Here is a 6,534-nt window from a genome sequence, read left to right as displayed (position 1 = left end):
TCACTGCTACATGTTACTCCCAGCTTTCCCCTATCACATGTTTTCCCTACATGACACCAACAGTGTGTCCCTATCAATTGCCAAGTGTCATCAATATATGACACAAGTGGAATGTTACTCCTCCACTCCCCATGTCACCACTACAAGATAATATTCTCACATGTTATTACCAATATATCATATAATTACCACTACATGTCAATATGTGTCTTCACCACATGTCACCATGTTACATTATCACCACATGTTTCTACCACAGGTCAGCTAATGTGCCACAACCACATGTCTATATTTGGTCCTAAGGTTTCTACAAATGGAGAAAAGCAGAGATGGCTATGGCTGGGAGGCCTTTGATTTCAGGTCAGACTGATCAGGACTCTCTCTCTCTCTCTCCATCTTTCTCTTTCTCTCTTTCTTTCACTTTCTCTTTTTCTAAGAATTCTTGAAGACAAGTACACTCAGCCAGTACATTATGGCTCAGATATATTTCCAGGTAAAAACAAAAAGAAGAATTAAAGTTTAAGTTGTTAAAATGGTTGCTTTAGATTATACTCTGTGTGTGTAGTGTGTATGTGTGTGTGTGTGTGTGTGTGTAAGCGAGTAGTAGTAGTAGTAGTAGTAGTTATACTCGAGTAATGCGTAATGTTGTCACCAAACTGTTTTGTGGCATCATGCTGAAACATTGCTGGTGAATAAATTTTGTTCTAAAAACCAAGGAAGTAATTGGTGAAGATTCTAATTATTGAAATAAATCAATGGACTTTAGCAGGACATTAGTGACTAAAGTGGATTTAGAAGGAAACATCATGAATAAAGATTGTAGATTTAGATTGATTGAAAACACAAATAAGAAACTGTATTAATAATTAGACATTTAAGTTTTCATCATTAATTAGTTAATATCGTATTAATAAACGAAATAATATATTCCTTTCTACCATGGCTGCAAGATCTGAAATTATAGGGGGAGGGGACTAATTGATTCTATTGACCCCAGTACTTCAGTAGTATTTATTTCATTGACCCCAAAAGGATGAAGAGCAAAGTCAACCTTGGTGGGATTTGAACTCACGATGTAAAGATGGATGAAATACAACTTAGCCTTATGTCCAGTTTGCTAATGATTCTGCCAGCTTGCTAACTTTATAAATGAGATAATATATTGAAAAATGAAATAGCATTGATTAATTAGGGAATATTATATTAATTTATTAGGTTATATTGAATTGTATTGATCTCATCCCATGCTTCTCCACTATCCCATGCTTCTCACTATCTTTCTTCCACTACTTCCTCTTATTCTGCTGTTTTCCCCTTCACACTCATCCTTCCATTATCTTTACTTTCCCCCTCTCACACGTTACTCTCTTTCTCTCTTCTGATCATCCTCTTGATCTTGTTGGCTTTGTGTGAACAGAGAAGATGTACAGAGGAAAGACTCCTTCATCTTGCAGAGGACATGATAACCTGTTTGGTGCATTCTGTAGAGTGTTTGGGGTCAGAAAAGGCATCCAGTCTCAGAAGCCTTACTAAAATGGAGAGCAAAAGCAAGATGTAGTCCTCTGACCTGTCCAGAGAATAAGAACTGACTAAGGCAGTGATGACTCATCAAACCCATACTAGTATAGTTGGTGGACATAAAATGATGATGCTGATGATGATGATGGTGGTGGTGTGGTGGTGGTGGTGGTGGTGGTGGTGGTGGTGGTGATGAAGACGACAATGACAATGATGATGATGATTGTGGTGGTGATGATGACTGTGATGATGATGATGATGATGCTTATATATAAGTCCTTTATTGCTAACATTCTTATCTCATGGTACATAAGAGTTAACCTTTGGTTTTTGTTAGAATAAATTTTGGATTTCATTTCGTTGGTCTCAGAAGACTTTTTGACATTTGTTGAAAGGATGAACTTCAACTGTATTGATCTCAGAGGATCTGAAAGGACTTTGTACTGGCCATAGTTCCTTAACAGGTTCTGGGCCTTCACAGGTCATGGCCAAAGCCTTGACCAGCAAAGGTCAAGGCTTCCAGCAGATGTCCGTTCTCAAGTTAAAACTAATAAAATATTTCTAATGTTGCTGACAACTAGAATTTGTAAACACGACACACTTGTTTGTATTATTGTATCTCAAACAGTCGTCAGCCATGAGACACACACACAAACACACATGCATTTCAATGAGTTTGTTGTATCTCAAATAGTTGGCTATGAAGTATATATATATATATATATAGATCTGTGTGCATATACTTACATATATATATATATATATATTTCTGTGTGTATATACTTACACACATATACATATATATATCTGTGTGTATATACTTACATGCATATATATATATATATAAACATACAAATATATATATAAAACATGAACAAATACATCTTTCATCTTCAAACTTTTATGTTTTTTACTTGTTTCAGGCATGTAGTAACTGTGACCATGCTGGAGCACCACATTGAAGCACTTTTAGTCGAATGAACCAACTTCATGACTTTCTTTCTTATGCCTGGTACTTATTCTATCAAGCTCTTTTACTGAACTGCTAAGTTATGGGGATGTAAACACACCAACACCGGTTGTCAATTGATGATGGAAGACAGAGTCACACACACACACACACATATGCACACATACTTGTATGTGTCTTTTTTCATATTCACACATGTATACACACACACACACACACACACATACACACACACACACACACACATATAATTAATTATGAGTCCTTATAACAAGTGTTTATCCTTGTAAATCTTTCAAACTGTCACATGTAAAATAATGATTACACAAACACATAAATCAGTGTTACATTGTCTTTGATAATTATACTCTAAGCCCTTCAAAATAGTTTCTGTTTTGTTTTTTCAATCTTAGGGGTGGGTGGGTGGGAGGTCAAAACTGATGTCTGTCTCCATGGTTTCTGAGAATGGTGGAGGGGAGGAAGGGGGGAGAATGAAAGGCCCTGTTCAAAATGCATGCAAACAGAATGAACCCTGTAAATAGCATCCAAGGGTTAGGGGTGGTTTAAAACCCTTTGAAACTGATTAAATCTGCCACCCGTCAATATGGACATTCCATCCAACAAGTTTCCATGCAGACACTTGTGCTCCACCCAGTGTTACAAGACTCAAGTCATAGGAGACACCTACCCCAAGATACCGAGGTACCTTGCAATAGCACCGAGCCACAGAACCGCTCTATTGTTTCAGTTGCCGGCCATTCATGGTTAAGAACTCTAACAAAATGCCACAACTTGATGGTGAGGGAGCATGTGATTAGATTGACACCAGTTTATCACTGGTACTTATTTTATTGATCTCGGAAGAAACAAGAACCAAATTGGCTTCAGTTGGATTTGAACTCATCACAGCATTTATGTCATAAGCATCAATGTAATCGTTTTTACAATAAGCATTGATACCAATTACTGTTCAATCAAAATACGTTTTTTTTTATGGATGTCTTGGTTATTCTATTGATGAACCTTTGCCAATTAAAAAGCTAATTTAAAGAATTGTTTTTCTAAATTATATTTTTGTTTAAAATTCTTCTATTTTACTGAAGAGAATAATGGTTTAAATAGATAGTTCCATTTGCAGGAATAACTTTTAAATAAAAAGCGGTGTTGAGTATAATTAGAGAAGGGAGTAGAAGTGTTACATTTTAAGAATCAATAGAGCATTGGTATTTTTGTTCAAACACAAAATGTTTTGAGTTCAAAGTCAACTTTGCTCTTCGTCCTTTCAGGGTTGATAAAATAAAGGTCAATAATTTTGAAGGAAGGGGTAATTGACTAACCCCCCACTTCAAAACTGCTGGCCTGGTGCCTAAATTACAGAAGAGTGTATTCGTGGTAAATAGGACACTTTAGGAGTGAAGATTTGGTGAGAGTGAGAGAGAATGAGGGAGAGAATGAAAGGAACAGAAAGAAAGAGAAACAGAGAGAGAGAGAGAGAGAGGTGGAAAGAGGAAGAGAGAGAGTGATGAGGATTTTATAAGAGTATTGCGACAGTAACACAAAACCAATTCAACTCCCTAACTTGCAGCCATAAAAACCCTACAAAAGAGAATAAAGGCTTAATTGATGTAATTTTAATTAAATTAATGAACAGAAATTAAGGAAGCAACGTAAAATGGTCTACCACACAAGGAAAAAGTTTTAAAAGGGGACAGTGTACCATTCCATGGAAAACACCTGTATTCATTGGTTGGTTAGAGATTTGTTTTGGGTTTGAAAAAACAGAATGTCTTTGGTGCATGCATTAATTCTGGAATTTGAAAATCTTATCTATTTCTTTCTAAATTCTATTTATTCCACCAAAGAATTTTGGGTTTTGGATTAACTGAACATTGTAGTATTAACCCTTTTCTTACTATATTTTTTTGAAATAATTGCTTTTGTTTCAATTAATTTTGAAAATTATAAAGAATTTGGTAAAATAAGTGTCACTCTTGACATAAACTTAGCAATTTTGAAGAAAGGTCACTTTTAAAACAGGAAGTTTGCAGCATAGAACCAGGAATGTTTTTGGATGGGTTGGGATGAAAATGTTGAAAGAAACAGAATGGAATCTGTTGATGTCAACAAGTTTTACTCCCTCTTATATAATTGTCCCAACTGAAGAATATTGTGATTTAGACAACTATTAATAATAAGGTTCTAATACAATTCTAACATCAATACAATAATATATATATATATATATATATATATATATATATACACAGAGAGAGAGAGAGAGAGAGAGAGAGAGAGAGAGAGAGAGAGAGAGAGAGAGAGAGAGAGAGAGGGAGAGAAAGAGAACATTTACTTACAGAAGTCCACAGTTAATCAGTGTTGTTCCTGCTATATGTATTAAGTACCAGAAATGATGTAGACACAATCATAAAAATAAAGGCAAGATTTATGAAATGAATAAATGATAAATGTCTGTTTAGTTCCAATGTGAAAGGATAACCAGTAAGAGTGGCTGACAAGAGACAGCTTTCAGTTGTGCCTCATGTTGGCAAACAGTTGACAGTTATGGAGTCAATGAGCTAACAACCAGAACTACCCAGACAAATTCAAATAGTGCTCTGATGTTGGCTTCTTTATTTTTTTTCTTTTTCCCTTTCACGTGTGAGAGATAATCATATTGAATAGGATTACAATTGATAATTTATTAGAAATGTAACACATCATGTGTCAGAGCTAATCAGATCCCTCCCTCCCGCCTTCGTGCAAGCCACCTCTATCTTGATAATCTGCTTTAGTGTGAGGCAATGCTTGCTGAGAGAGAGAGACAGAGAGAGAGACAGAGAGAGAGACAGAGACAGAGAGAGAGAGAGAGACAGAGAGAGAGAGAGAAGGAGACAGAGAGAGAGACGGAGACAGAGACAGAGACAGAGAGAGAAAGAGAGAGAGACAGAGAGACTGTGTCAAGATCACATTATTGCGAGGAAAAGGTTCAACCTAAAATCAAAATATTACTTTGGTTGCAATAATCTGGCAAGTTTACACACATACACACACCCTGATGCACACGCACGCACACACACACACATGCTCAAGCCCACACACGTGCGTGCACACACACACACACATACATATAAAGAAATGTATGTATGTATATGTATGTAAATGTATATGTATATTGTACATACATACATACATACCTATTTGTAAATATATATATATACATACACACACAGGCATATGTATGTATATATATATATATATATATATATATATATATATATATATATAAATATATCTGTTTGTTTTGTGGTGGTGTAATGAACAGAAAGTCAATGTCACTGAACAGCGATCAATTACTTTAAAACAACAGAGACTGGTGATGTTGTCCCACACCCATTTTTACTGGTTAGACATCAATCTTCTGCACATGATTGATGAAGGATATGATTAATAAAAGAATTAACAAAATAGTGTTTCTTTGTATAAAAAGATTCATATAAATATTTTACTACTCATTATTCAACAATTATGGCTTATAATTTCACTCACATCTGAGAAAAATTTTTAAATTCAATTTAGAAAAAACCCTTTAAAACAAACAAAAAAAACTATTTAACATAAATATAATTCCTAATAATTAATTATCATTTTTATTTCCTTTAAAATTATGTTTTTTAATCTTGAATTAATTTCAATATCATTGAAACTTGTTTTATATTTTATTGAGACATGGATTTGATGTGTAGAACTTAAAATTATCAAACATTTGACAGACATAAAAATCATACATACATGTCTCTGTGTTTGTGTGTGTCTATCTATCTATCTATCTATCTATCTATCTATCTATCTATCTATCTATCTATCTATCTATCTATCTATCTATCTATCTATCTCTCTCTCTCTCTCTCTCTCTCTCTCTATCTATCTATCTATCTATCTATCTACGCGTCTGAAAGGATTGGAGACAAACACCTTCCTCTCTGGTCAATCTCTCATCAACTTCTTCAAGTACCACTTGAAAAGGAAAGTGAGAGTAGAGAGGCAAG

General features: G+C 34.8%; 1 protein-coding gene across 4 annotated transcripts in view; it reads right to left on the bottom strand.

Annotated features, from left to right (window-relative positions):
* Positions 1–5,162, bottom strand: part of LOC115218635 (transient receptor potential-gamma protein-like) — a 55,274-nt gene extending 50,112 nt beyond the window's left edge. For 2 of the 4 annotated variants that reach the window (XM_036508198.1, XM_036508197.1), the window contains exon 1: positions 4,843–5,162. The gene's annotated coding sequence lies outside the window, so the exon portion shown is untranslated. The remainder of the gene's footprint in view (positions 1–4,842) is intronic. The other 2 variants (XM_036508195.1, XM_036508196.1) reach the window with 1 other exon arrangement.
* Positions 5,163–6,534: the final 1,372 nt, after the last annotated feature.

Source organism: Octopus sinensis, linkage group LG13, assembly GCF_006345805.1.
Source record: "Octopus sinensis linkage group LG13, ASM634580v1, whole genome shotgun sequence".
NCBI lineage: Eukaryota > Metazoa > Mollusca > Cephalopoda > Octopoda > Octopodidae > Octopus > Octopus sinensis.
The sequence above is the reverse complement of the archived record's forward strand: the minus strand, read 5'-3'. Positions and strand labels throughout refer to the sequence as shown.